The sequence below is a fragment of the Solea solea genome, chromosome 8, assembly GCF_958295425.1.
Source record: "Solea solea chromosome 8, fSolSol10.1, whole genome shotgun sequence".
NCBI classification, from domain to species: Eukaryota; Metazoa; Chordata; class Actinopteri; order Pleuronectiformes; family Soleidae; genus Solea; species Solea solea.
In genome coordinates, this window is record NC_081141.1 from 1,713,368 (window position 1) to 1,735,540 (window position 22,173).

Here is a 22,173-nt window from a genome sequence, read left to right on the forward strand (position 1 = left end):
AAATCATACTTGTGAAAACACAATCCCAAACCGACAGTATATCACATCACTGTGTATCTTGTCAAAAAAGATCAGCCCTTTCTTAAAAGGCCTTTTTTGGAAACATCTCAATCGATTGCTTCATATCAGCCACAGGTATTTGTGAGCCTGTTGTTTTGCTGATATTCACAGCGGGAAGAGGACAAACAGTCAGCCGTGATCGTATAGTGGTTAGTACTCTGCGTTGTGGCCGCAGCAACCCCGGTTCGAATCCGGGTCACGGCATTGAGAAATTGAGGATAAACTTTGGATGGTACACCAAATGCCTTTTTCCACAAAAACTTGATAAAGTGTAATTTTTGGAAGAATTGAGGTGCCCTAGAAAGGAGAAAACGGGGGCTAGTGGCGCAATGGATAACGCGTCTGACTACGGATCAGAAGATTCTAGGTTCGACTCCTGGCTAGCTCGTGTTCCCTTTAACATGGCAGGTGAACTTTGTCTTCAACTTTCTAATGTGAACATTGTCAACACTTTCCAGCTAATAGTAGTCAAATGACCAAATCATACTTGTGAAAAAACACAATCCCAAACCGACAGTATATCACATCACTGTGTATCTTGTCAAAAAAGATCCACCCTTTCTTAAAAGGGCTTTTTTGGAAACATCTTAATCGATTGCTTCATATCAGCCACAGGTATTTGTGAGCCTGTTGTTTTGTTGATATTCACAGCGGGAAGAGGACAAACAGTCAGCCGTGATCGTATAGTGGTTAGTACTCTGCGTTGTGGCCGCAGCAACCCCGGTTCGAATCCGGGTCACGGCATTGAGAAGTTGAGGATAAACTTTGGATGGTACACCAAATGCCTTTTTCCACAAAAACTTGATAAAGTGTAATTTTTGGAAGAATTGAGGGGCCCTAGAAAGGGAGAAAACGGGGGCTAGTGGCGCAATGGATAACGCGTCTGACTACGGATCAGAAGATTCTAGGTTCGACTCCTGGCTAGCTCGTGTTCCCTTTAACATGCCAGGTGAACTTTGTCTTCAACTTTCTACTGTGAACATTGTCAACACTTTCCAGCTAATAGTAGTCAAATGACCAAATCATACTTGTGAAAAAACACAATCCCAAACCGACAGTATATCACATCACTGTGTATCTTGTCAAAAAAGATCCACCCTTTCTTAAAAGGGCTTTTTTGGAAACATCTTAATCGATTGCTTCATATCAGCCACAGGTATTTGTGAGCCTGTTGTTTTGCTGATATTCGCAGCGGGAAGAGGACAAATAGTCAGCCGTGATCGTATAGTGGTTAGTACTCTGCGTTGTGGCCGCAGCAACCCCGGTTCGAATCCGGGTCACGGCAATGAGAAGTTGAGGATAAACTTTGGATGGTACACCAAATGCCTTTTTCCACAAAAACTTGATAAAGTGTAATTTTTGGAAGAATTGAGGTGCCCTAGAAGGGAGAAAACGGAGGCTAGTGGCGCAATGGATAACGCGTCTGACTACGGATCAGAAGATTCTAGGTTCGACTCCTGGCTAGCTCGTGTTCCCTTTAACATGGCAGGTGAACTTTGTCTTCAACTTTCTAATGTGAACATTGTCAACACTTTCCAGCTAATAGTAGTCAAATGACCAAATCATACTTGTGAAAAGTAATTTTTGGAAGAATTGAGGTGCCCTAGAAGGGAGAAAACGGGGGCTAGTGGCGCAATGGATAACGCGTCTGACTACGGATCAGAAGATTCTAGGTTCGACTCCTGGCTAGCTCGTGTTCCCTTTAACATGGCAGGTGAACTTTGTCTTCAACTTTCTACTGTGAACATTGTCAACACTTTCCAGCTAATAGTAGTCAAATGACCAAATCATACTTGTGAAAACACAATCCCAAACCGACAGTATATCACATCACTGTGTATCTTGTCAAAAAAGATCAGCCCTTTCTTAAAAGGCCTTTTTTGGAAACATCTCAATCGATTGCTTCATATCAGCCACAGGTATTTGTGAGCCTGTTGTTTTGCTGATATTCACAGCGGGAAGAGGACAAACAGTCAGCCGTGATCGTATAGTGGTTAGTACTCTGCGTTGTGGCCGCAGCAACCCCGGTTCGAATCCGGGTCACGGCATTGAGAAATTGAGGATAAACTTTGGATGGTACACCAAATGCCTTTTTCCACAAAAACTTGATAAAGTGTAATTTTTGGAAGAATTGAGGTGCCCTAGAAAGGAGAAAACGGGGGCTAGTGGCGCAATGGATAACGCGTCTGACTACGGATCAGAAGATTCTAGGTTCGACTCCTGGCTAGCTCGTGTTCCCTTTAACATGGCAGGTGAACTTTGTCTTCAACTTTCTAATGTGAACATTGTCAACACTTTCCAGCTAATAGTAGTCAAATGACCAAATCATACTTGTGAAAAAACACAATCCCAAACCGACAGTATATCACATCACTGTGTATCTTGTCAAAAAAGATCCACCCTTTCTTAAAAGGGCTTTTTTGGAAACATCTTAATCGATTGCTTCATATCAGCCACAGGTATTTGTGAGCCTGTTGTTTTGTTGATATTCACAGCGGGAAGAGGACAAACAGTCAGCCGTGATCGTATAGTGGTTAGTACTCTGCGTTGTGGCCGCAGCAACCCCGGTTCGAATCCGGGTCACGGCATTGAGAAGTTGAGGATAAACTTTGGATGGTACACCAAATGCCTTTTTCCACAAAAACTTGATAAAGTGTAATTTTTGGAAGAATTGAGGTGCCCTAGAAAGGAGGAAACGGGGGCTAGTGGCGCAATGGATAACGCGTCTGAGTACGGATCAGAAGATTCTAGGTTCGACTCCTGGCTAGCTCGTGTTCCCTTTAACATGCCAGGTGAACTTTGTCTTCAACTTTCTACTGTGAACATTGTCAACATTTTCCAGCTAATAGTAGTCAAATGACCAAATCATACTTGTGAAAAAACACAATCCCAAACCGACAGTATATCACATCACTGTGTATCTTGTCAAAAAAGATCCACCCTTTCTTAAAAGGGCTTTTTTGGAAACATCTCAATCGATTGCTTCATATCAGCCACAGGTATTTGTGAGCCTGTTGTTTTGTTGATATTCACAGCGGGAAGAGGACAAACAGTCAGCCGTGATCGCATAGTGGTTAGTACTCTGCGTTGTGGCCGCAGCAACCCCGGTTCGAATCCGGGTCACGGCATTGAGAAATTGAGGATAAACTTTGGATGGTACACCAAATGCCTTTTTCCACAAAAACTTGATAAAGTGTAATTTTTGGAAGATTTGAGGGGCCCTACAAAGGGAGAAAACGGGGGCTAGTGGCGCAATGGATAACGCGTCTGACTACGGATCAGAAGATTCTAGGTTCGACTCCTGGCTAGCTCGTGTTCCCTTTAACATGCCAGGTGAACTTTGTCTTCAACTTTCTACTGTGAACATTGTCAACACTTTCCAGCTAATAGTAGTCAAATGACCAAATCATACTTGTGAAAAAACACAATCCCAAACCGACAGTATATCACATCACTGTGTATCTTGTCAAAAAAGATCCACCCTTTCTTAAAAGGGCTTTTTTGGAAACATCTCAATCGATTGCTTCATATCAGCCACAGGTATTTGTGAGCCTGTTGTTTTGTTGATATTCACAGCGGGAAGAGGACAAACAGTCAGCCGTGATCGTATAGTGGTTAGTACTCTGCGTTGTGGCCGCAGCAACCCCGGTTCGAATCCGGGTCACGGCATTGAGAAATTGAGGATAAACTTTGGATGGTACACCAAATGCCTTTTTCCACAAAAACTTGATAAAGTGTAATTTTTGGAAGAATTGAGGTGCCCTAGAAAGGAGAAAACGGGGGCTAGTGGCGCAATGGATAACGCGTCTGACTACGGATCAGAAGATTCTAGGTTCGACTCCTGGCTAGCTCGTGTTCCCTTTAACATGGCAGGTGAACTTTGTCTTCAACTTTCTACTGTGAACATTGTCAACACTTTCCAGCTAATAGTAGTCAAATGACCAAATCATACTTGTGAAAACACAATCCCAAACGACAGTATATCACATCACTGTGTATCTTGTCAAAAAACATCAGCCCTTTCTTAAAAGGCCTTTTTTGGAAACATCTCAATCGATTGCTTCATATCAGCCACAGGTATTTGTGAGCCTGTTGTTTTGCTGATATTCACAGCGGGAAGAGGACAAACAGTCAGCCGTGATCGTATAGTGGTTAGTACTCTGCGTTGTGGCCGCAGCAACCCCGGTTCGAATCCGGGTCACGGCATTGAGAAATTGAGGATAAACTTTGGATGGTACACCAAATGCCTTTTTCCACAAAAACTTGATAAAGTGTAATTTTTGGAAGAATTGAGGTGCCCTAGAAAGGAGAAAACGGGGGCTAGTGGCGCAATGGATAACGCGTCTGACTACGGATCAGAAGATTCTAGGTTCGACTCCTGGCTAGCTCGTGTTCCCTTTAACATGGCAGGTGAACTTTGTCTTCAACTTTCTAATGTGAACATTGTCAACACTTTCCAGCTAATAGTAGTCAAATGACCAAATCATACTTGTGAAAAAACACAATCCCAAACCGACAGTATATCACATCACTGTGTATCTTGTCAAAAAAGATCCACCCTTTCTTAAAAGGGCTTTTTTGGAAACATCTTAATCGATTGCTTCATATCAGCCACAGGTATTTGTGAGCCTGTTGTTTTGTTGATATTCACAGCGGGAAGAGGACAAACAGTCAGCCGTGATCGTATAGTGGTTAGTACTCTGCGTTGTGGCCGCAGCAACCCCGGTTCGAATCCGGGTCACGGCATTGAGAAGTTGAGGATAAACTTTGGATGGTACACCAAATGCCTTTTTCCACAAAAACTTGATAAAGTGTAATTTTTGGAAGAATTGAGGTGCCCTAGAAAGGAGGAAACGGGGGCTAGTGGCGCAATGGATAACGCGTCTGAGTACGGATCAGAAGATTCTAGGTTCGACTCCTGGCTAGCTCGTGTTCCCTTTAACATGCCAGGTGAACTTTGTCTTCAACTTTCTACTGTGAACATTGTCAACATTTTCCAGCTAATAGTAGTCAAATGACCAAATCATACTTGTGAAAAAACACAATCCCAAACCGACAGTATATCACATCACTGTGTATCTTGTCAAAAAAGATCCACCCTTTCTTAAAAGGGCTTTTTTGGAAACATCTCAATCGATTGCTTCATATCAGCCACAGGTATTTGTGAGCCTGTTGTTTTGTTGATATTCACAGCGGGAAGAGGACAAACAGTCAGCCGTGATCGCATAGTGGTTAGTACTCTGCGTTGTGGCCGCAGCAACCCCGGTTCGAATCCGGGTCACGGCATTGAGAAATTGAGGATAAACTTTGGATGGTACACCAAATGCCTTTTTCCACAAAAACTTGATAAAGTGTAATTTTTGGAAGATTTGAGGGGCCCTACAAAGGGAGAAAACGGGGGCTAGTGGCGCAATGGATAACGCGTCTGACTACGGATCAGAAGATTCTAGGTTCGACTCCTGGCTAGCTCGTGTTCCCTTTAACATGCCAGGTGAACTTTGTCTTCAACTTTCTACTGTGAACATTGTCAACACTTTCCAGCTAATAGTAGTCAAATGACCAAATCATACTTGTGAAAAAACACAATCCCAAACCGACAGTATATCACATCACTGTGTATCTTGTCAAAAAAGATCCACCCTTTCTTAAAAGGGCTTTTTTGGAAACATCTCAATCGATTGCTTCATATCAGCCACAGGTATTTGTGAGCCTGTTGTTTTGTTGATATTCACAGCGGGAAGAGGACAAACAGTCAGCCGTGATCGTATAGTGGTTAGTACTCTGCGTTGTGGCCGCAGCAACCCCGGTTCGAATCCGGGTCACGGCATTGAGAAATTGAGGATAAACTTTGGATGGTACACCAAATGCCTTTTTCCACAAAAACTTGATAAAGTGTAATTTTTGGAAGAATTGAGGTGCCCTAGAAAGGAGAAAACGGGGGCTAGTGGCGCAATGGATAACGCGTCTGACTACGGATCAGAAGATTCTAGGTTCGACTCCTGGCTAGCTCGTGTTCCCTTTAACATGGCAGGTGAACTTTGTCTTCAACTTTCTACTGTGAACATTGTCAACACTTTCCAGCTAATAGTAGTCAAATGACCAAATCATACTTGTGAAAACACAATCCCAAACGACAGTATATCACATCACTGTGTATCTTGTCAAAAAACATCAGCCCTTTCTTAAAAGGCCTTTTTTGGAAACATCTCAATCGATTGCTTCATATCAGCCACAGGTATTTGTGAGCCTGTTGTTTTGCTGATATTCACAGCGGGAAGAGGACAAACAGTCAGCCGTGATCGTATAGTGGTTAGTACTCTGCGTTGTGGCCGCAGCAACCCCGGTTCGAATCCGGGTCACGGCATTGAGAAATTGAGGATAAACTTTGGATGGTACACAAAATGCCTTTTTCCACAAAAACTTGATAAAGTGTAATTTTTGGAAGAATTGAGGTGCCCTAGAAGGGAGAAAAGGGGGGCTAGCGGCGCAATGGATAACGTGTCTGACTACGGATCAGAAGATTCTAGGTTCGACTCCTGGCTAGCTCGTGTTCCCTTTAACATGGCAGGTGAACTTTGTCTTCAACTTTCTAATGTGAACATTGTCAACACTTTCCAGCTAATAGTAGTCAAATGACCAAATCATACTTGTGAAAAAACACAATCCCAAACCGACAGTATATCACATCACTGTGTATCTTGTCAAAAAAGATCCACCCTTTCTTAAAAGGGCTTTTTTGGAAACATCTTAATCGATTGCTTCATATCAGCCACAGGTATTTGTGAGCCTGTTGTTTTGCTGATATTCACAGCGGGAAGAGGACAAACAGTCAGCCGTGATCGTATAGTGGTTAGTACTCTGCGTTGTGGCCGCAGCAACCCCGGTTCGAATCCGGGTCACGGCATTGAGAAATTGAGGATAAACTTTGGATGGTACACCAAATGCCTTTTTCCACAAAAACTTGATAAAGTGTAATTTTTGGAAGAATTGAGGTGCCCTAGAAGGGAGAAAACGGGGGCTAGTGGCGCAATGGATAACGCGTCTGACTACGGATCAGAAGATTCTAGGTTCGACTCCTGGCTAGCTCGTGTTCCCTTTAACATGGCAGGTGAACTTTGTCTTCAACTTTCTAATGTGAACATTGTCAACACTTTCCAGCTAATAGTAGTCAAATGACCAAATCATACTTGTGAAAAGTAATTTTTGGAAGAATTGAGGTGCCCTAGAAGGGAGAAAACGGGGGCTAGTGGCGCAATGGATAACGCGTCTGACTACGGATCAGAAGATTCTAGGTTCGACTCCTGGCTAGCTCGTGTTCCCTTTAACATGGCAGGTGAACTTTGTCTTCAACTTTCTAATGTGAACATTGTCAACACTTTCCAGCTAATAGTAGTCAAATGACCAAATCATACTTGTGAAAAAACACAATCCCAAACCGACAGTATATCACATCACTGTGTATCTTGTCAAAAAAGATCCACCCTTTCTTAAAAGGGCTTTTTTGGAAACATCTTAATCGATTGCTTCATATCAGCCACAGGTATTTGTGAGCCTGTTGTTTTGCTGATATTCGCAGCGGGAAGAGGACAAATAGTCAGCCGTGATCGCATAGTGGTTAGTACTCTGCGTTGTGGCCGCAGCAACCCCGGTTCGAATCCGGGTCACGGCATTGAGAAATTGAGGATAAACTTTGGATGGTACACCAAATGCCTTTTTCCACAAAAACTTGATAAAGTGTAATTTTTGGAAGAATTGAGGTGCCCTAGAAGGGAGAAAACGGGGGCTAGTGGCGCAATGGATAACGCGTCTGACTACGGATCAGAAGATTCTAGGTTCGACTCCTGGCTAGCTCGTGTTGCCTTTAACATGGCAGGTGAACTTTGTCTTCAACTTTCTACTGTGAACATTGTCAACACTTTCCAGCTAATAGTAGTCAAATGACCAAATCATACTTGTGAAAACACAATCCCAAACCGACAGTATATCACATCACTGTGTATCTTGTCAAAAAAGATCAGCCCTTTCTTAAAAGGCCTTTTTTGGAAACATCTCAATCGATTGCTTCATATCAGCCACAGGTATTTGTGAGCCTGTTGTTTTGCTGATATTCACAGCGGGAAGAGGACAAACAGTCAGCCGTGATCGTATAGTGGTTAGTACTCTGCGTTGTGGCCGCAGCAACCCCGGTTCGAATCCGGGTCACGGCATTGAGAAATTGAGGATAAACTTTGGATGGTACACCAAATGCCTTTTTCCACAAAAACTTGATAAAGTGTAATTTTTGGAAGAATTGAGGTGCCCTAGAAAGGAGAAAACGGGGGCTAGTGGCGCAATGGATAACGCGTCTGACTACGGATCAGAAGATTCTAGGTTCGACTCCTGGCTAGCTCGTGTTCCCTTTAACATGGCAGGTGAACTTTGTCTTCAACTTTCTAATGTGAACATTGTCAACACTTTCCAGCTAATAGTAGTCAAATGACCAAATCATACTTGTGAAAAAACACAATCCCAAACCGACAGTATATCACATCACTGTGTATCTTGTCAAAAAAGATCCACCCTTTCTTAAAAGGGCTTTTTTGGAAACATCTTAATCGATTGCTTCATATCAGCCACAGGTATTTGTGAGCCTGTTGTTTTGTTGATATTCACAGCGGGAAGAGGACAAACAGTCAGCCGTGATCGTATAGTGGTTAGTACTCTGCGTTGTGGCCGCAGCAACCCCGGTTCGAATCCGGGTCACGGCATTGAGAAGTTGAGGATAAACTTTGGATGGTACACCAAATGCCTTTTTCCACAAAAACTTGATAAAGTGTAATTTTTGGAAGAATTGAGGTGCCCTAGAAAGGAGGAAACGGGGGCTAGTGGCGCAATGGATAACGCGTCTGAGTACGGATCAGAAGATTCTAGGTTCGACTCCTGGCTAGCTCGTGTTCCCTTTAACATGCCAGGTGAACTTTGTCTTCAACTTTCTACTGTGAACATTGTCAACATTTTCCAGCTAATAGTAGTCAAATGACCAAATCATACTTGTGAAAAAACACAATCCCAAACCGACAGTATATCACATCACTGTGTATCTTGTCAAAAAAGATCCACCCTTTCTTAAAAGGGCTTTTTTGGAAACATCTCAATCGATTGCTTCATATCAGCCACAGGTATTTGTGAGCCTGTTGTTTTGTTGATATTCACAGCGGGAAGAGGACAAACAGTCAGCCGTGATCGCATAGTGGTTAGTACTCTGCGTTGTGGCCGCAGCAACCCCGGTTCGAATCCGGGTCACGGCATTGAGAAATTGAGGATAAACTTTGGATGGTACACCAAATGCCTTTTTCCACAAAAACTTGATAAAGTGTAATTTTTGGAAGAATTGAGGGGCCCTACAAAGGGAGAAAACGGGGGCTAGTGGCGCAATGGATAACGCGTCTGACTACGGATCAGAAGATTCTAGGTTCGACTCCTGGCTAGCTCGTGTTCCCTTTAACATGCCAGGTGAACTTTGTCTTCAACTTTCTACTGTGAACATTGTCAACACTTTCCAGCTAATAGTAGTCAAATGACCAAATCATACTTGTGAAAAAACACAATCCCAAACCGACAGTATATCACATCACTGTGTATCTTGTCAAAAAAGATCCACCCTTTCTTAAAAGGGCTTTTTTGGAAACATCTCAATCGATTGCTTCATATCAGCCACAGGTATTTGTGAGCCTGTTGTTTTGTTGATATTCACAGCGGGAAGAGGACAAACAGTCAGCCGTGATCGTATAGTGGTTAGTACTCTGCGTTGTGGCCGCAGCAACCCCGGTTCGAATCCGGGTCACGGCATTGAGAAATTGAGGATAAACTTTGGATGGTACACCAAATGCCTTTTTCCACAAAAACTTGATAAAGTGTAATTTTTGGAAGAATTGAGGTGCCCTAGAAAGGAGAAAACGGGGGCTAGTGGCGCAATGGATAACGCGTCTGACTACGGATCAGAAGATTCTAGGTTCGACTCCTGGCTAGCTCGTGTTCCCTTTAACATGGCAGGTGAACTTTGTCTTCAACTTTCTACTGTGAACATTGTCAACACTTTCCAGCTAATAGTAGTCAAATGACCAAATCATACTTGTGAAAACACAATCCCAAACGACAGTATATCACATCACTGTGTATCTTGTCAAAAAACATCAGCCCTTTCTTAAAAGGCCTTTTTTGGAAACATCTCAATCGATTGCTTCATATCAGCCACAGGTATTTGTGAGCCTGTTGTTTTGCTGATATTCACAGCGGGAAGAGGACAAACAGTCAGCCGTGATCGTATAGTGGTTAGTACTCTGCGTTGTGGCCGCAGCAACCCCGGTTCGAATCCGGGTCACGGCATTGAGAAATTGAGGATAAACTTTGGATGGTACACAAAATGCCTTTTTCCACAAAAACTTGATAAAGTGTAATTTTTGGAAGAATTGAGGTGCCCTAGAAGGGAGAAAAGGGGGGCTAGCGGCGCAATGGATAACGTGTCTGACTACGGATCAGAAGATTCTAGGTTCGACTCCTGGCTAGCTCGTGTTCCCTTTAACATGGCAGGTGAACTTTGTCTTCAACTTTCTAATGTGAACATTGTCAACACTTTCCAGCTAATAGTAGTCAAATGACCAAATCATACTTGTGAAAAAACACAATCCCAAACCGACAGTATATCACATCACTGTGTATCTTGTCAAAAAAGATCCACCCTTTCTTAAAAGGGCTTTTTTGGAAACATCTTAATCGATTGCTTCATATCAGCCACAGGTATTTGTGAGCCTGTTGTTTTGCTGATATTCACAGCGGGAAGAGGACAAACAGTCAGCCGTGATCGTATAGTGGTTAGTACTCTGCGTTGTGGCCGCAGCAACCCCGGTTCGAATCCGGGTCACGGCATTGAGAAATTGAGGATAAACTTTGGATGGTACACCAAATGCCTTTTTCCACAAAAACTTGATAAAGTGTAATTTTTGGAAGAATTGAGGTGCCCTAGAAGGGAGAAAACAGGGGCTAGTGGCGCAATGGATAACGCGTCTGACTACGGATCAGAAGATTCTAGGTTCGACTCCTGGCTAGCTCGTGTTCCCTTTAACATGGCAGGTGAACTTTGTCTTCAACTTTCTAATGTGAACATTGTCAACACTTTCCAGCTAATAGTAGTCAAATGACCAAATCATACTTGTGAAAAAACACAATCCCAAACCGACAGTATATCACATCACTGTGTATCTTGTCAAAAAAGATCCACCCTTTCTTAAAAGGGCTTTTTTGGAAACATCTCAATCGATTGCTTCATATCAGCCACAGGTATTTGTGAGCCTGTTGTTTTGTTGATATTCACAGCGGGAAGAGGACAAACAGTCAGCCGTGATCGTATAGTGGTTAGTACTCTGCGTTGTGGCCGCAGCAACCCCGGTTCGAATCCGGGTCACGGCAATGAGAAATTGAGGATAAACTTTTGATGGTACACCAAATGCCTTTTTCCACAAAAACTTGATAAAGTGTAATTTTTGGAAGAATTGAGGTGCCCTAGAAAGGAGAAAACAGGGGCTAGTGGCGCAATGGATAACGCGTCTGACTACGGATCAGAAGATTCTAGGTTCGACTCCTGGCTAGCTCGTGTTCCCTTTAACATGGCAGGTGAACTTTGTCATTAACTTTCTACTGTGAACATTGTCAACACTTTCCAGCTAATAGTAGTCAAATGACCAAATCATACTTGTGAAAAAACACAATCCCAAACCTACAGTATATCACATCACTGTGTATCTTGTCAAAAAAGATCCACCCTTTCTTAAAAGGGCTTCTTTGGAAACATCTTAATCGATTGCTTCATATCAGCCACAGGTATTTGTAAGCCTTTTGTTTTGCTGCTATTCACAGCGGGAAGAGGACAAATAGTCAGCCGTGATCGTATAGTGGTTAGTACTCTGTGTTGTGGCCGCAGCAACCCCGGTTCGAATCCTGGTCACGGCAATGAGAAGTTGAGGATAAACTTTTGATGGTACACCAAATGCCTTTTTCCACAAAAACTTGATGAAGTGTAATTTTTGGAAGAATTGAGGTGCCCTAGAAAGGAAAAAACAGGGGCTAGTGGCGCAATGGATAAAGCGTCTGACTACGGATCAGAAGATTCTAGGTTCGACTCCTGGCTAGCTCGTGTTGCCTTTAACATGGCAGGTGAACTTTGTCATTAACTTTCTACTGTGAACATTGTCAACACTTTCCAGCTAATAGTAGTCAAATGACCAAATCATACTTGTGAAAAAACACAATCCCAAACCGACAGTATATCACATCACTGTGTTTCTTGTCAAAAAACGTCCACCCTTTCTTAAAAGGGCTTTTTTGGAAACATCTCAATCGATTGCTTCACATCAGCCACAGGTATTTGTGAGCATGTTGTTTTGCTGATATTCACAGCGGGAAGAGGACAAACAGTCAGCCGTGATCGTATAGTGGTTAGTACTCTGCGTTGTGGCCGCAGCAACCCCGGTTCGAATCCGGGTCACGGCATTGAGAAATTGAGGATAAACTTTGGATGGTACACCAAATGCCATTTTCCACAAAAACTTGATAAAGTGTAATTTTTGGAAGAATTGAGGTGCCCTAGAAAGGAGAAAACGGGGGCTAGTGGAGCAATGGATAACGCGTCTGACTACGGATCAGAAGATTCTAGGTTCGACTCCTGGCTATCTCGTGTTCCCTTTAACATGGCAGGTGAACTTTGTCTTCAACTTTCTAATGTGAACATTGTCAACACTTTCCAGCTAATAGTAGTCAAATGACCAAATCATACTTGTGAAAAAACACAATCCCAAACCTACAGTATATCACATCACTGTGTGTCTTGTCAAAAAACGTCCACCCTTTCTTAAAAGGGCTTTTTTGGAAACATCTCAATCGATTGCTTCACATCAGCCACAGGTATTTGTGAGCCTGTTGTTTTGCTGATATTCGCAGCGTGAAGAGGACAAATAGTCAGCCGTGATCGTATAGTGGTTAGTACTCTGCGTTGTGGCCGCAGCAACCCCGGTTCGAATCCGGGTCACGGCAATGAGAAATTCAGGATAAACTTTGGATGGTACACCAAATGCCTTTTTCCACAAAAACTTGATAAAATGAAATTTTTGGAAGAATTGAGGTGCCCTAGAAAGGAGAAAACAGGGGCTAGTGGCGCAATGGATAACGTGTCTGACTACGGATCAGAAGATTCTAGGTTCGACTCCTGGCTAGCTCGTGTTCCCTTTAACATGGCAGGTGAACTTTGTCATTAACTTTCTACTGTGAACATTGTCAACACTTTCCAGCTAATAGTAGTCAAATGACCAAATCATACTTGTGAAAAAACACAATCCCAAACCTACAGTATATCACATCACTGTGTATCTTGTCAAAAAAGATCCACCCTTTCTTAAAAGGGCTTCTTTGGAAACATCTTAATCGATTGCTTCATATCAGCCACAGGTATTTGTAAGCCTTTTGTTTTGCTGCTATTCACAGCGGGAAGAGGACAAATAGTCAGCCGTGATCGTATAGTGGTTAGTACTCTGTGTTGTGGCCGCAGCAACCCCGGTTCGAATCCTGGTCACGGCAATGAGAAGTTGAGGATAAACTTTTGATGGTACACCAAATGCCTTTTTCCACAAAAACTTGATGAAGTGTAATTTTTGGAAGAATTGAGGTGCCCTAGAATGGAAAAAACAGGGGCTAGTGGCGCAATGGATAACGCGTCTGACTACGGATCAGAAGATTCTAGGTTCGACTCCTGGCTAGCTCGTGTTGCCTTTAACATGGCAGGTGAACTTTGTCATTAACTTTCTACTGTGAACATTGTCAACACTTTCCAGCTAATAGTAGTCAAATGACCAAATCATACTTGTGAAAAAACACAATCCCAAACCGACAGTATATCACATCACTGTGTTTCTTGTCAAAAAACGTCCACCCTTTCTTAAAAGGGCTTTTTTGGAAACATCTCAATCGATTGCTTCACATCAGCCACAGGTATTTGTGAGCATGTTGTTTTGCTGATATTCACAGCGGGAAGAGGACAAACAGTCAGCCGTGATCGTATAGTGGTTAGTACTCTGCGTTGTGGCCGCAGCAACCCCGGTTCGAATCCGGGTCACGGCATTGAGAAATTGAGGATAAACTTTGGATGGTACACCAAATGCCTTTTTCCACAAAAACTTGATAAAATGAAATTTTTGGAAGAATTGAGGTGCCCTAGAAAGGAGAAAACAGGGGCTAGTGGCGCAATGGATAAGGTGTCTGACTACGGATCAGAAGATTCTAGGTTCGACTCCTGGCTAGCTCGTGTTCCCTTTAACATGGCAGGTGAACTTTGTCTTTAACTTTCTACTGTGAACATTGTCAACACTTTCCAGCTAATAGTAGTCAAATGACCAAATCATACTTGTGAAAACACAATCCCAAACCGACAGTATATCACATCACTGTGTGTCTTGTCAAAAAACGTCCACCCTTTCTTAAAAGGGCTTTTTTGGAAACATCTCAATCGATTGCTTCACATCAGCCACAGGTATTTGTGAGCCTGTTGTTTTGCTGATATTCGCAGCGTGAAGAGGACAAATAGTCAGCCGTGATCGTATAGTGGTTAGTACTCTGCGTTGTGGCCGCAGCAACCCCGGTTCGAATCCGGGTCACGGCAATGAGAAATTGAGGATAAACTTTTGATGGTACACCAAATGCCTTTTTCCACAAAAACTTGATAAAATGTAATTTTTGGAAGAATTGAGGTGCCCTAGAAAGGAGAAAACAGGGGCTAGTGGCGCAATGGATAACGTGTCTGACTACGGATCAGAAGATTCTAGGTTCGACTCCTGGCTAGCTCGTGTTCCCTTTAACATGGCAGGTGAACTTTGTCTTTAACTTTCTACTGTGAACATTGTCAACACTTTCCAGCTAATAGTAGTCAAATGACCAAATCATACTTGTGAAAACACAATCCCAAACCGACAGTATATCACATCACTGTGTGTCTTGTCAAAAAACGTCCACCCTTTCTTAAAAGGGCTTTTTTGGAAACATCTCAATCGATTGCTTCACATCAGCCACAGGTATTTGTGAGCCTGTTGTTTTGCTGATATTCGCAGCGTGAAGAGGACAAATAGTCAGCCGTGATCGTATAGTGGTTAGTACTCTGCGTTGTGGCCGCAGCAACCCCGGTTCGAATCCGGGTCACGGCAATGAGAAATTGAGGATAAACTTTTGATGGTACACCAAATGCCTTTTTCCACAAAAACTTGATAAAGTGTAATTTTTGGAAAAATTGAGGTGCCCTAGAAAGGAGAAAACGGGGGCTAGTGGCGCAATGGATAACGCGTCTGACTACGGATCAGAAGATTCTAGGTTCGACTCCTGGCTAGCTCGTGTTCCCTTTAACATGGCAGGTGAACTTTGTCATTAACTTTCTACTGTGAACATTGTCAACACTTTCCAGCTAATAGTAGTCAAATGACCAAATCATACTTGTGAAAAAACACAATCCCAAACCGACAGTATATCACATCACTGTGTGTCTTGTCAAAAAACGTCCACCCTTTCTTAAAAGGGCTTTTTTGGAAACATCTCAATCGATTGCTTCACATCAGCCACAGGTATTTGTGAGCATGTTGTTTTGCTGATATTCACAGCGGGAAGAGGACAAACAGTCAGCCGTGATCGTATAGTGGTTAGTACTCTGCGTTGTGGCCGCAGCAACCCCGGTTCGAATCTGGGTCACGGCATTGAGAAATTGAGGATAAACTTTGGATGGTACACCAAATGCCATTTTCCACAAAAACTTGATAAAGTGTAATTTTTGGAAGAATTGAGGTGCCCTAGAAAGGAGAAAACGGGGGCTAGTGGAGCAATGGATAACGCGTCTAACTACGGATCAGAAGATTCTAGGTTCGACTCCTGGCTATCTCGTGTTCCCTTTAACATGGCAGGTGAACTTTGTCTTCAACTTTCTAATGTGAACATTGTCAACACTTTCCAGCTAATAGTAGTCAAATGACCAAATCATACTTGTGAAAAAACACAATCCCAAACCTACAGTATATCACATCACTGTGTGTCTTGTCAAAAAACGTCCACCCTTTCTAAAAAGGGCTTTTTTGGAAACATCTCAATCGATTGCTTCACATCAGCCACAGGTATTTGTGAGCCTGTTGTTTTGCTGATATTCGCAGCGTGAAGAGGACAAATAGTCAGCCGTGATCGTATAGTGGTTAGTACTCTGCGTTGTGGCCGCAGCAACCCCGGTTCGAATCCGGGTCACGGCAATGAGAAATTGAGGATAAACTTTGGATGGTACACCAAATGCCTTTTTCCACAAAAACTTGATAAAATGTAATTTTTGGAAGAATTGAGGTGCCCTAGAAAGGAGAAAACAGGGGCTAGTGACGCAATGGATAACGTGTCTGACTACGGATCAGAAGATTCTAGGTTCGACTCCTGGCTAGCTCGTGTTCCCTTTAACATGGCAGGTGAACTTTGTCTTCAACTTTCTACTGTGAACATTGTCAACACTTTCCAGCTAATAGTAGTCAAATGACCAAATCATACTTGTGAAAACACAATCCCAAACCGACAGTATATCACATCACTGTGTGTCTTGTCAAAAAACGTCCACCCTTTCTTAAAAGGGCTTTTTTGGAAACATCTCAATCGATTGCTTCACATCAGCCACAGGTATTTGTGTGCCTGTTGTTTTGCTGATATTCGCAGCGTGAAGAGGACAAATAGTCAGCCGTGATCGTATAGTGGTTAGTACTCTGCGTTGTGGCCGCAGCAACCCCGGTTCGAATCCGGGTCACGGCAATGAGAAATTGAGGATAAACTTTTGATGGTACACCAAATGCCTTTTTCCACAAAAACTTGATAAAGTGTAATTTTTGGAAAAATTGAGGTGCCCTAGAAAGGAGAAAACGGGGGCTAGTGGCGCAATGGATAACGTGTCTGACTACGGATCAGAAGATTCTAGGTTCGACTCCTGGCTAGCTCGTGTTCCCTTTAACATGGCAGGTGAACTTTGTCATTAACTTTCTACTGTGAACATTGTCAACACTTTCCAGCTAATAGTAGTCAAATGACCAAATCATACTTGTGAAAAAACACAATCCCAAACCGACAGTATATCACATCACTGCGTGTCTTGTCAAAAAACATCCACCCTTTCTTAAAAGGGCTTTTTTGGAAACATCTCAATCGATTGCTTCACATCAGCCACAGGTATTTGTGAGCATGTTGTTTTGCTGATATTCACAGCGGGAAGAGGACAAACAGTCAGCCGTGATCGTATAGTGGTTAGTACTCTGCGTTGTGGCCGCAGCAACCCCGGTTCGAATCCGGGTCACGGCAATGAGAAATTGAGGATAAACTTTGGATGGTACACCAAATGCCATTTTCCACAAAAACTTGATAAAGTGTAATTTTTGGAAGAATTGAGGTGCCCTAGAAAGGAGAAAACAGGGGCTAGAGGCGCAATGGATAACGTGTCTGACTACGGATCAGAAGATTCTAGGTTCGACTCCTGGCTAGCTCGTGTTCCCTTTAACATGGCAGGTGAACTTTGTCTTCAACTTTCTACTGTGAACATTATCAACACTTTCCAGCTAATAGTAGTCAAATGACCAAATCATACTTGTGAAAACACAATCCCAAACCGACAGTATATCACATCACTGTGTATCTTGTCAGAAAAGATCAGCCCTTTCTTAAAAGGGCTTCTTTGGAAACATCTTAATCGATTGCTTCATATCAGCCACAGGTATTTGTAAGCCTTTTGTTTTGCTGCTATTCACAGCGGGAAGAGGACAAATAGTCAGCCGTGATCGTATAGTGGTTAGTACTCTGCGTTGTGGCCGCAGCAACCCCGGTTCGAATCCGGGTCACGGCAATGAGAAGTTGAGGATAAACTTTGGATGGTACACCAAATGCCTTTTTCCACAAAAACTTGATAAAGTGTAATTTTTGGAAGAATTGAGGTGCCCTAGAAAGGAGAAAACGGGGGCTAGTGGCGCAATGGATAACGCGTCTGACTACGGATCAGAAGATTCTAGGTTCGACTCCTTGCTAGCTCGTGTTCCCTTTAACATGGCAGGTGAGACCCGGGTCCGATTCCCGACCAAAGCAGCTTAGATTTTCCTCCGCTTCTCCCTACATGTCATTGTGGTGTTTTAGTCAGGATGTGCTTCTTTGAATCTTGTTGTCAGCTTGTTTTAAATGTTGAAATATTTTTGTTTTGTCAGTCTCATAATCTGAAGGCCGTGAGTTCAATCCTCACACGGAGTAAAACCTATATTGTTACATTCATCACACATTTGCATAAAATCATGGGAGGAAAGTGGTGGACGAGCAATGTCTGTGAAGTTCCTTCAGTTGTTCGCTGCAGCGGCACTTGCTTGTGGTTAGTTGAGGGTACTTCAACTTCTCATCTGCCGATTCTTCACTTCGGCAAGACAGGTGGGATAATCCTGGTCTTTAGCCCATGTTGGCAAAATACTTGTTGAGAGAGTCACTATGTCAAACAATGCAGGTCGTTCACACCTTAGCCAGTTTAACCTTGTTGGTTTTACCTGAGTCGAGGTGTGAAAGGGCATGGTTAGGGTCAATGATGATGATAAGCCGGCTGCGAGTGTTGGAGTTCATCTTTGTTGGACTGTCCATCCTTTTTGGAAGAGAGCTCAGGACAGCAATGTAGGTGGCTGATAGTTGGTGTCTTCGACCACCTCCTCTGTTGAGTGATGGTTTCTCCAGGTCGATGGCGTCTTTCAACAGAACAATCATGACAGTTCGGCTGAAGGTCTGAAAAGTGTGGAGGATCTTTGAAGTGCTATGACCATGAGACAATCAGCCCAGACACAATATTGGTTTCCGTAAGTGGGCGGTCTGAGCCGAGTGGCTCAAAAATGAGACAACGTGGGCATTGGTGGTTCAGTGGTAGAATTCTCGCCTGCCACGCGGGAGACCCGGGTCCGATTCCCGGCCAATGCAGCTTAACTTTTTTTTTGACAGCTTTTCCTCCGCTTCTCCCTACATGTCATTGTGGTGTTTTAGTCAGGATGTGCTTCCGACCCTCTATCATTATTTTAATTCTGGAGCGAGCTCAGTTGGAAATTCATTTGGAGGTTCTTCATGAATCTTGTTGTCAGCTTGTTTTAAATGTTCAAAATTTTGTTTTGAACCCAGTGCGAAGCTGGGTCCATTGTGTCCTATGCATGTGCGTGCTCTACAGGGGAGGAGGCCTCGTTAGCGCAGTTGGCAGCGCGTCAGTCTCATAATCTGAAGGCCGTGAGTTCAATCCTCACACGGGGCAAAACCTATATTGTTACATTCATCACACATTTGCATAAAATCATGGGAGGAAAGTGGTGGACGAGCAATGGCTAACAGTGTCTGTGAAGTTCCTTCAGTTGTTCGCTGCAGCGGCACTTGCTTGTGGTTAGTTGAGGGTACTTCAACTTCTCATCCAAGAGGCTTCTTCACTTCGGCAAGACAGGTGGGATAATCCTGGTCTTTAGCCCATGTTGGCAAAATACTTGTTGAGAGAGTCACTATGTCAAACAATGCAGGTCGTTCACACCTTAGCCAGTTTAACCTTGTTGGTTTTACCTGAGTCGAGGTGTGAAAGGGCATGGTTAGGGTCAATGATGATGATAAGCCGGCTGCGAGTGTTGGAGTTCATCTTTGTTGGACTGTCCATCCTTTTTGGAAGAGAGCTCAGGACAGCAATGTAGGTGGCTGATAGTTGGTGTCTTCGACCACCTCCTCTGTTGAGTGATGGTTTCTCCAGGTCGATGGCGTCTTTCAACAGAACAATCATGACAGTTCGGCTGAAGGTCTGAAAAGTGTGGAGGATCTTTGAAGTGCTATGACCATGAGACAATCAGCCCAGACACAATATTGGTTTCCGTAAGTGGGCGGTCTGAGCCGAGTGGCTCAAAACTGAGACAACGTGGGCATTGGTGGTTCAGTGGTAGAATTCTCGCCTGCCACGCGGGAGACCCGGGTCCGATTCCCGGCCAATGCATCAAAATTTTCCAGCGCTCCTCCCTACATGTCATTGTGGTGTTTTAGTCAGGATGTGCTTCCGACCCTCTATCATTATTTTAATTCTGGAGCGAGCTCAGTTGGAAATTCATCTGGAGGTTCTTGCATGACTCTTGCAGTCAGCCTGTTTTAAATGTTCAAATATTTTGTTTTGAATCCAGTGCGAAGCTGGCCGGGGCAAGCTGGGCTTTTAGCCCTGTCATGGGTGCGTGCGTATGCTATAGCTCAGGGCAGCATTGTAGGTGGCTGATAGTTGGTGTCTTCGACCACCTCCTCCGTTGAGTGATGGTTTCTCCAGGTCGATGGCGTCTTTCAACAGAACAATCATGACAGTACAGCTGAAAAGTGGTGACAAGCCTGCCTCTCAAGCTAAGGTCTGAAAAGCGTGGAGGATCTTTGAAGTGCTATGACCATGAGACAATCAGCCCAGACACAATATTGGTTTCCGTAAGTGGGCGCTGTCAGCCGAGTGGCTCAAAACTGAGACAACGTGGGCATTGGTGGTTCAGTGGTAGAATTCTCGCCTGCCACGCGGGAGACCCGGGTCCGATTCCCGGCCAATGCAGCTTAGCTTTTCCTCCGCTTCTCCCTACATGTCATTGTGGTGTTTTAGTCAGGATGTGCTTCCGACCCTCTATCATTATTTTAATTCTGGAGCGAGCTCAGTTGGAAATTCATTTGGAGGTTCTTCATGAATCTTGTTGTCAGCTTGTTTTAAATGTTCAAAATTTTGTTTTGAACCCAGTGCGAAGCTGGGTCCATTGTGTCCTATGCATGTGCGTGCTCTACAGGGGAGGAGGCCTCGTTAGCGCAGTTGGCAGCGCGTCAGTCTCATAATCTGAAGGCCGTGAGTTCAATCCTCACACGGGGCAAAACCTATATTGTTACATTCATCACACATTTGCATAAAATCATGGGAGGAAAGTGGTGGACGAGCAATGGCTAACAGTGTCTGTGAAGTTCCTTCAGTTGTTCGCTGCAGCGGCACTTGCTTGTGGTTAGTTGAGGGTACTTCAACTTCTCATCCAAGAGGCTTCTTCACTTCGGCAAGACAGGTGGGATAATCCTGGTCTTTAGCCCATGTTGGCAAAATACTTGTTGAGAGAGTCACTATGTCAAACAATGCACGTCGTTCACACCTTAGCCAGTTTAACCTTGTTGGTTTTACCTGAGTCGAGGTGTGAAAGGGCATGGTTAGGGTCAATGATGATGATAAGCCGGCTGCGAGTGTTGGAGTTCATCTTTGTTGGACTGTCCATCCTTTTTGGAAGAGAGCTCAGGACAGCAATGTAGGTGGCTGATAGTTGGTGTCTTCGACCACCTCCTCTGTTGAGTGATGGTTTCTCCAGGTCGATGGCGTCTTTCAACAGAACAATCATGACAGTTCGGCTGAAGGTCTGAAAAGTGTGGAGGATCTTTGAAGTGCTATGACCATGAGACAATCAGCCCAGACACAATATTGGTTTCCGTAAGTGGGCGGTCTGAGCCGAGTGGCTCAAAACTGAGACAACGTGGGCATTGGTGGTTCAGTGGTAGAATTCTCGCCTGCCACGCGGGAGACCCGGGTCCGATTCCCGGCCAATGCATCAAAATTTTCCAGCGCTCCTCCCTACATGTCATTGTGGTGTTTTAGTCAGGATGTGCTTCCGACCCTCTATCATTATTTTAATTCTGGAGCGAGCTCAGTTGGAAATTCATCTGGAGGTTCTTGCATGACTCTTGCAGTCAGCCTGTTTTAAATGTTCAAATATTTTGTTTTGAATCCAGTGCGAAGCTGGCCGGGGCAAGCTGGGCTTTTAGCCCTGTCATGGGTGCGTGCGTATGCTATAGCTCAGGGCAGCATTGTAGGTGGCTGATAGTTGGTGTCTTCGACCACCTCCTCCGTTGAGTGATGGTTTCTCCAGGTCGATGGCGTCTTTCAACAGAACAATCATGACAGTACAGCTGAAAAGTGGTGACAAGCCTGCCTCTCAAGCTAAGGTCTGAAAAGCGTGGAGGATCTTTGAAGTGCTATGACCATGAGACAATCAGCCCAGACACACT

At 43.8% G+C, this 22,173-nt stretch overlaps 64 non-coding genes across 64 annotated transcripts; all 64 read left to right on the top strand.

The window, feature by feature from the left end:
- The first annotated feature begins 192 nt into the window (after positions 1–192).
- trnah-gug (transfer RNA histidin (anticodon GUG)) lies at positions 193–264 on the top strand. Its single transcript has one exon. It is a non-coding gene; the product is annotated as a tRNA-His (tRNA).
- A 111-nt stretch (positions 265–375) lies between these two features.
- Positions 376–448, top strand: trnar-acg (transfer RNA arginine (anticodon ACG)). Its single transcript has one exon. It is a non-coding gene; the product is annotated as a tRNA-Arg (tRNA).
- A 284-nt stretch (positions 449–732) lies between these two features.
- Positions 733–804, top strand: trnah-gug (transfer RNA histidin (anticodon GUG)). Its single transcript has one exon. It is a non-coding gene; the product is annotated as a tRNA-His (tRNA).
- A 112-nt stretch (positions 805–916) lies between these two features.
- Positions 917–989, top strand: trnar-acg (transfer RNA arginine (anticodon ACG)). The gene has a single exon. It is a non-coding gene; the product is annotated as a tRNA-Arg (tRNA).
- A 284-nt stretch (positions 990–1,273) lies between these two features.
- Positions 1,274–1,345, top strand: trnah-gug (transfer RNA histidin (anticodon GUG)). The gene has a single exon. It is a non-coding gene; the product is annotated as a tRNA-His (tRNA).
- Positions 1,346–1,456: 111 nt separating this feature from the next.
- Positions 1,457–1,529, top strand: trnar-acg (transfer RNA arginine (anticodon ACG)). The gene has a single exon. It is a non-coding gene; the product is annotated as a tRNA-Arg (tRNA).
- Positions 1,530–1,681: 152 nt separating this feature from the next.
- Positions 1,682–1,754, top strand: trnar-acg (transfer RNA arginine (anticodon ACG)). Its single transcript has one exon. It is a non-coding gene; the product is annotated as a tRNA-Arg (tRNA).
- A 282-nt stretch (positions 1,755–2,036) lies between these two features.
- On the top strand, positions 2,037–2,108 carry trnah-gug (transfer RNA histidin (anticodon GUG)). Its single transcript has one exon. It is a non-coding gene; the product is annotated as a tRNA-His (tRNA).
- Positions 2,109–2,219: 111 nt separating this feature from the next.
- On the top strand, positions 2,220–2,292 carry trnar-acg (transfer RNA arginine (anticodon ACG)). The gene has a single exon. It is a non-coding gene; the product is annotated as a tRNA-Arg (tRNA).
- Positions 2,293–2,576: 284 nt separating this feature from the next.
- trnah-gug (transfer RNA histidin (anticodon GUG)) lies at positions 2,577–2,648 on the top strand. Its single transcript has one exon. It is a non-coding gene; the product is annotated as a tRNA-His (tRNA).
- Positions 2,649–2,759: 111 nt separating this feature from the next.
- Positions 2,760–2,832, top strand: trnar-acg (transfer RNA arginine (anticodon ACG)). The gene has a single exon. It is a non-coding gene; the product is annotated as a tRNA-Arg (tRNA).
- A 284-nt stretch (positions 2,833–3,116) lies between these two features.
- On the top strand, positions 3,117–3,188 carry trnah-gug (transfer RNA histidin (anticodon GUG)). Its single transcript has one exon. It is a non-coding gene; the product is annotated as a tRNA-His (tRNA).
- A 112-nt stretch (positions 3,189–3,300) lies between these two features.
- On the top strand, positions 3,301–3,373 carry trnar-acg (transfer RNA arginine (anticodon ACG)). Its single transcript has one exon. It is a non-coding gene; the product is annotated as a tRNA-Arg (tRNA).
- A 284-nt stretch (positions 3,374–3,657) lies between these two features.
- trnah-gug (transfer RNA histidin (anticodon GUG)) lies at positions 3,658–3,729 on the top strand. Its single transcript has one exon. It is a non-coding gene; the product is annotated as a tRNA-His (tRNA).
- A 111-nt stretch (positions 3,730–3,840) lies between these two features.
- Positions 3,841–3,913, top strand: trnar-acg (transfer RNA arginine (anticodon ACG)). Its single transcript has one exon. It is a non-coding gene; the product is annotated as a tRNA-Arg (tRNA).
- Positions 3,914–4,194: 281 nt separating this feature from the next.
- trnah-gug (transfer RNA histidin (anticodon GUG)) lies at positions 4,195–4,266 on the top strand. The gene has a single exon. It is a non-coding gene; the product is annotated as a tRNA-His (tRNA).
- Positions 4,267–4,377: 111 nt separating this feature from the next.
- On the top strand, positions 4,378–4,450 carry trnar-acg (transfer RNA arginine (anticodon ACG)). Its single transcript has one exon. It is a non-coding gene; the product is annotated as a tRNA-Arg (tRNA).
- A 284-nt stretch (positions 4,451–4,734) lies between these two features.
- On the top strand, positions 4,735–4,806 carry trnah-gug (transfer RNA histidin (anticodon GUG)). The gene has a single exon. It is a non-coding gene; the product is annotated as a tRNA-His (tRNA).
- Positions 4,807–4,917: 111 nt separating this feature from the next.
- Positions 4,918–4,990, top strand: trnar-acg (transfer RNA arginine (anticodon ACG)). The gene has a single exon. It is a non-coding gene; the product is annotated as a tRNA-Arg (tRNA).
- Positions 4,991–5,274: 284 nt separating this feature from the next.
- Positions 5,275–5,346, top strand: trnah-gug (transfer RNA histidin (anticodon GUG)). Its single transcript has one exon. It is a non-coding gene; the product is annotated as a tRNA-His (tRNA).
- A 112-nt stretch (positions 5,347–5,458) lies between these two features.
- trnar-acg (transfer RNA arginine (anticodon ACG)) lies at positions 5,459–5,531 on the top strand. The gene has a single exon. It is a non-coding gene; the product is annotated as a tRNA-Arg (tRNA).
- A 284-nt stretch (positions 5,532–5,815) lies between these two features.
- On the top strand, positions 5,816–5,887 carry trnah-gug (transfer RNA histidin (anticodon GUG)). Its single transcript has one exon. It is a non-coding gene; the product is annotated as a tRNA-His (tRNA).
- A 111-nt stretch (positions 5,888–5,998) lies between these two features.
- Positions 5,999–6,071, top strand: trnar-acg (transfer RNA arginine (anticodon ACG)). The gene has a single exon. It is a non-coding gene; the product is annotated as a tRNA-Arg (tRNA).
- Positions 6,072–6,352: 281 nt separating this feature from the next.
- trnah-gug (transfer RNA histidin (anticodon GUG)) lies at positions 6,353–6,424 on the top strand. Its single transcript has one exon. It is a non-coding gene; the product is annotated as a tRNA-His (tRNA).
- A 468-nt stretch (positions 6,425–6,892) lies between these two features.
- trnah-gug (transfer RNA histidin (anticodon GUG)) lies at positions 6,893–6,964 on the top strand. Its single transcript has one exon. It is a non-coding gene; the product is annotated as a tRNA-His (tRNA).
- A 111-nt stretch (positions 6,965–7,075) lies between these two features.
- Positions 7,076–7,148, top strand: trnar-acg (transfer RNA arginine (anticodon ACG)). Its single transcript has one exon. It is a non-coding gene; the product is annotated as a tRNA-Arg (tRNA).
- Positions 7,149–7,300: 152 nt separating this feature from the next.
- trnar-acg (transfer RNA arginine (anticodon ACG)) lies at positions 7,301–7,373 on the top strand. The gene has a single exon. It is a non-coding gene; the product is annotated as a tRNA-Arg (tRNA).
- Positions 7,374–7,657: 284 nt separating this feature from the next.
- trnah-gug (transfer RNA histidin (anticodon GUG)) lies at positions 7,658–7,729 on the top strand. The gene has a single exon. It is a non-coding gene; the product is annotated as a tRNA-His (tRNA).
- Positions 7,730–7,840: 111 nt separating this feature from the next.
- trnar-acg (transfer RNA arginine (anticodon ACG)) lies at positions 7,841–7,913 on the top strand. The gene has a single exon. It is a non-coding gene; the product is annotated as a tRNA-Arg (tRNA).
- Positions 7,914–8,195: 282 nt separating this feature from the next.
- Positions 8,196–8,267, top strand: trnah-gug (transfer RNA histidin (anticodon GUG)). Its single transcript has one exon. It is a non-coding gene; the product is annotated as a tRNA-His (tRNA).
- A 111-nt stretch (positions 8,268–8,378) lies between these two features.
- Positions 8,379–8,451, top strand: trnar-acg (transfer RNA arginine (anticodon ACG)). The gene has a single exon. It is a non-coding gene; the product is annotated as a tRNA-Arg (tRNA).
- A 284-nt stretch (positions 8,452–8,735) lies between these two features.
- trnah-gug (transfer RNA histidin (anticodon GUG)) lies at positions 8,736–8,807 on the top strand. Its single transcript has one exon. It is a non-coding gene; the product is annotated as a tRNA-His (tRNA).
- A 111-nt stretch (positions 8,808–8,918) lies between these two features.
- trnar-acg (transfer RNA arginine (anticodon ACG)) lies at positions 8,919–8,991 on the top strand. Its single transcript has one exon. It is a non-coding gene; the product is annotated as a tRNA-Arg (tRNA).
- A 284-nt stretch (positions 8,992–9,275) lies between these two features.
- trnah-gug (transfer RNA histidin (anticodon GUG)) lies at positions 9,276–9,347 on the top strand. Its single transcript has one exon. It is a non-coding gene; the product is annotated as a tRNA-His (tRNA).
- A 112-nt stretch (positions 9,348–9,459) lies between these two features.
- trnar-acg (transfer RNA arginine (anticodon ACG)) lies at positions 9,460–9,532 on the top strand. Its single transcript has one exon. It is a non-coding gene; the product is annotated as a tRNA-Arg (tRNA).
- A 284-nt stretch (positions 9,533–9,816) lies between these two features.
- trnah-gug (transfer RNA histidin (anticodon GUG)) lies at positions 9,817–9,888 on the top strand. Its single transcript has one exon. It is a non-coding gene; the product is annotated as a tRNA-His (tRNA).
- Positions 9,889–9,999: 111 nt separating this feature from the next.
- Positions 10,000–10,072, top strand: trnar-acg (transfer RNA arginine (anticodon ACG)). Its single transcript has one exon. It is a non-coding gene; the product is annotated as a tRNA-Arg (tRNA).
- Positions 10,073–10,353: 281 nt separating this feature from the next.
- Positions 10,354–10,425, top strand: trnah-gug (transfer RNA histidin (anticodon GUG)). The gene has a single exon. It is a non-coding gene; the product is annotated as a tRNA-His (tRNA).
- Positions 10,426–10,893: 468 nt separating this feature from the next.
- Positions 10,894–10,965, top strand: trnah-gug (transfer RNA histidin (anticodon GUG)). The gene has a single exon. It is a non-coding gene; the product is annotated as a tRNA-His (tRNA).
- Positions 10,966–11,076: 111 nt separating this feature from the next.
- Positions 11,077–11,149, top strand: trnar-acg (transfer RNA arginine (anticodon ACG)). Its single transcript has one exon. It is a non-coding gene; the product is annotated as a tRNA-Arg (tRNA).
- Positions 11,150–11,433: 284 nt separating this feature from the next.
- On the top strand, positions 11,434–11,505 carry trnah-gug (transfer RNA histidin (anticodon GUG)). The gene has a single exon. It is a non-coding gene; the product is annotated as a tRNA-His (tRNA).
- A 111-nt stretch (positions 11,506–11,616) lies between these two features.
- Positions 11,617–11,689, top strand: trnar-acg (transfer RNA arginine (anticodon ACG)). The gene has a single exon. It is a non-coding gene; the product is annotated as a tRNA-Arg (tRNA).
- Positions 11,690–12,513: 824 nt separating this feature from the next.
- Positions 12,514–12,585, top strand: trnah-gug (transfer RNA histidin (anticodon GUG)). Its single transcript has one exon. It is a non-coding gene; the product is annotated as a tRNA-His (tRNA).
- Positions 12,586–13,053: 468 nt separating this feature from the next.
- trnah-gug (transfer RNA histidin (anticodon GUG)) lies at positions 13,054–13,125 on the top strand. Its single transcript has one exon. It is a non-coding gene; the product is annotated as a tRNA-His (tRNA).
- Positions 13,126–13,236: 111 nt separating this feature from the next.
- trnar-acg (transfer RNA arginine (anticodon ACG)) lies at positions 13,237–13,309 on the top strand. Its single transcript has one exon. It is a non-coding gene; the product is annotated as a tRNA-Arg (tRNA).
- A 467-nt stretch (positions 13,310–13,776) lies between these two features.
- Positions 13,777–13,849, top strand: trnar-acg (transfer RNA arginine (anticodon ACG)). The gene has a single exon. It is a non-coding gene; the product is annotated as a tRNA-Arg (tRNA).
- Positions 13,850–14,133: 284 nt separating this feature from the next.
- On the top strand, positions 14,134–14,205 carry trnah-gug (transfer RNA histidin (anticodon GUG)). Its single transcript has one exon. It is a non-coding gene; the product is annotated as a tRNA-His (tRNA).
- A 466-nt stretch (positions 14,206–14,671) lies between these two features.
- trnah-gug (transfer RNA histidin (anticodon GUG)) lies at positions 14,672–14,743 on the top strand. The gene has a single exon. It is a non-coding gene; the product is annotated as a tRNA-His (tRNA).
- Positions 14,744–14,854: 111 nt separating this feature from the next.
- Positions 14,855–14,927, top strand: trnar-acg (transfer RNA arginine (anticodon ACG)). Its single transcript has one exon. It is a non-coding gene; the product is annotated as a tRNA-Arg (tRNA).
- A 282-nt stretch (positions 14,928–15,209) lies between these two features.
- trnah-gug (transfer RNA histidin (anticodon GUG)) lies at positions 15,210–15,281 on the top strand. Its single transcript has one exon. It is a non-coding gene; the product is annotated as a tRNA-His (tRNA).
- Positions 15,282–15,392: 111 nt separating this feature from the next.
- Positions 15,393–15,465, top strand: trnar-acg (transfer RNA arginine (anticodon ACG)). Its single transcript has one exon. It is a non-coding gene; the product is annotated as a tRNA-Arg (tRNA).
- An 824-nt stretch (positions 15,466–16,289) lies between these two features.
- On the top strand, positions 16,290–16,361 carry trnah-gug (transfer RNA histidin (anticodon GUG)). The gene has a single exon. It is a non-coding gene; the product is annotated as a tRNA-His (tRNA).
- A 111-nt stretch (positions 16,362–16,472) lies between these two features.
- trnar-acg (transfer RNA arginine (anticodon ACG)) lies at positions 16,473–16,545 on the top strand. Its single transcript has one exon. It is a non-coding gene; the product is annotated as a tRNA-Arg (tRNA).
- Positions 16,546–16,827: 282 nt separating this feature from the next.
- On the top strand, positions 16,828–16,899 carry trnah-gug (transfer RNA histidin (anticodon GUG)). Its single transcript has one exon. It is a non-coding gene; the product is annotated as a tRNA-His (tRNA).
- A 111-nt stretch (positions 16,900–17,010) lies between these two features.
- trnar-acg (transfer RNA arginine (anticodon ACG)) lies at positions 17,011–17,083 on the top strand. Its single transcript has one exon. It is a non-coding gene; the product is annotated as a tRNA-Arg (tRNA).
- Positions 17,084–17,367: 284 nt separating this feature from the next.
- Positions 17,368–17,439, top strand: trnah-gug (transfer RNA histidin (anticodon GUG)). The gene has a single exon. It is a non-coding gene; the product is annotated as a tRNA-His (tRNA).
- Positions 17,440–17,905: 466 nt separating this feature from the next.
- On the top strand, positions 17,906–17,977 carry trnah-gug (transfer RNA histidin (anticodon GUG)). Its single transcript has one exon. It is a non-coding gene; the product is annotated as a tRNA-His (tRNA).
- Positions 17,978–18,088: 111 nt separating this feature from the next.
- Positions 18,089–18,161, top strand: trnar-acg (transfer RNA arginine (anticodon ACG)). The gene has a single exon. It is a non-coding gene; the product is annotated as a tRNA-Arg (tRNA).
- Positions 18,162–19,003: 842 nt separating this feature from the next.
- trnag-gcc (transfer RNA glycine (anticodon GCC)) lies at positions 19,004–19,074 on the top strand. Its single transcript has one exon. It is a non-coding gene; the product is annotated as a tRNA-Gly (tRNA).
- A 249-nt stretch (positions 19,075–19,323) lies between these two features.
- trnam-cau (transfer RNA methionine (anticodon CAU)) lies at positions 19,324–19,396 on the top strand. The gene has a single exon. It is a non-coding gene; the product is annotated as a tRNA-Met (tRNA).
- A 643-nt stretch (positions 19,397–20,039) lies between these two features.
- Positions 20,040–20,110, top strand: trnag-gcc (transfer RNA glycine (anticodon GCC)). The gene has a single exon. It is a non-coding gene; the product is annotated as a tRNA-Gly (tRNA).
- Positions 20,111–20,624: 514 nt separating this feature from the next.
- trnag-gcc (transfer RNA glycine (anticodon GCC)) lies at positions 20,625–20,695 on the top strand. The gene has a single exon. It is a non-coding gene; the product is annotated as a tRNA-Gly (tRNA).
- A 234-nt stretch (positions 20,696–20,929) lies between these two features.
- trnam-cau (transfer RNA methionine (anticodon CAU)) lies at positions 20,930–21,002 on the top strand. The gene has a single exon. It is a non-coding gene; the product is annotated as a tRNA-Met (tRNA).
- A 643-nt stretch (positions 21,003–21,645) lies between these two features.
- trnag-gcc (transfer RNA glycine (anticodon GCC)) lies at positions 21,646–21,716 on the top strand. Its single transcript has one exon. It is a non-coding gene; the product is annotated as a tRNA-Gly (tRNA).
- The last annotated feature ends 457 nt before the right edge of the window (positions 21,717–22,173 follow it).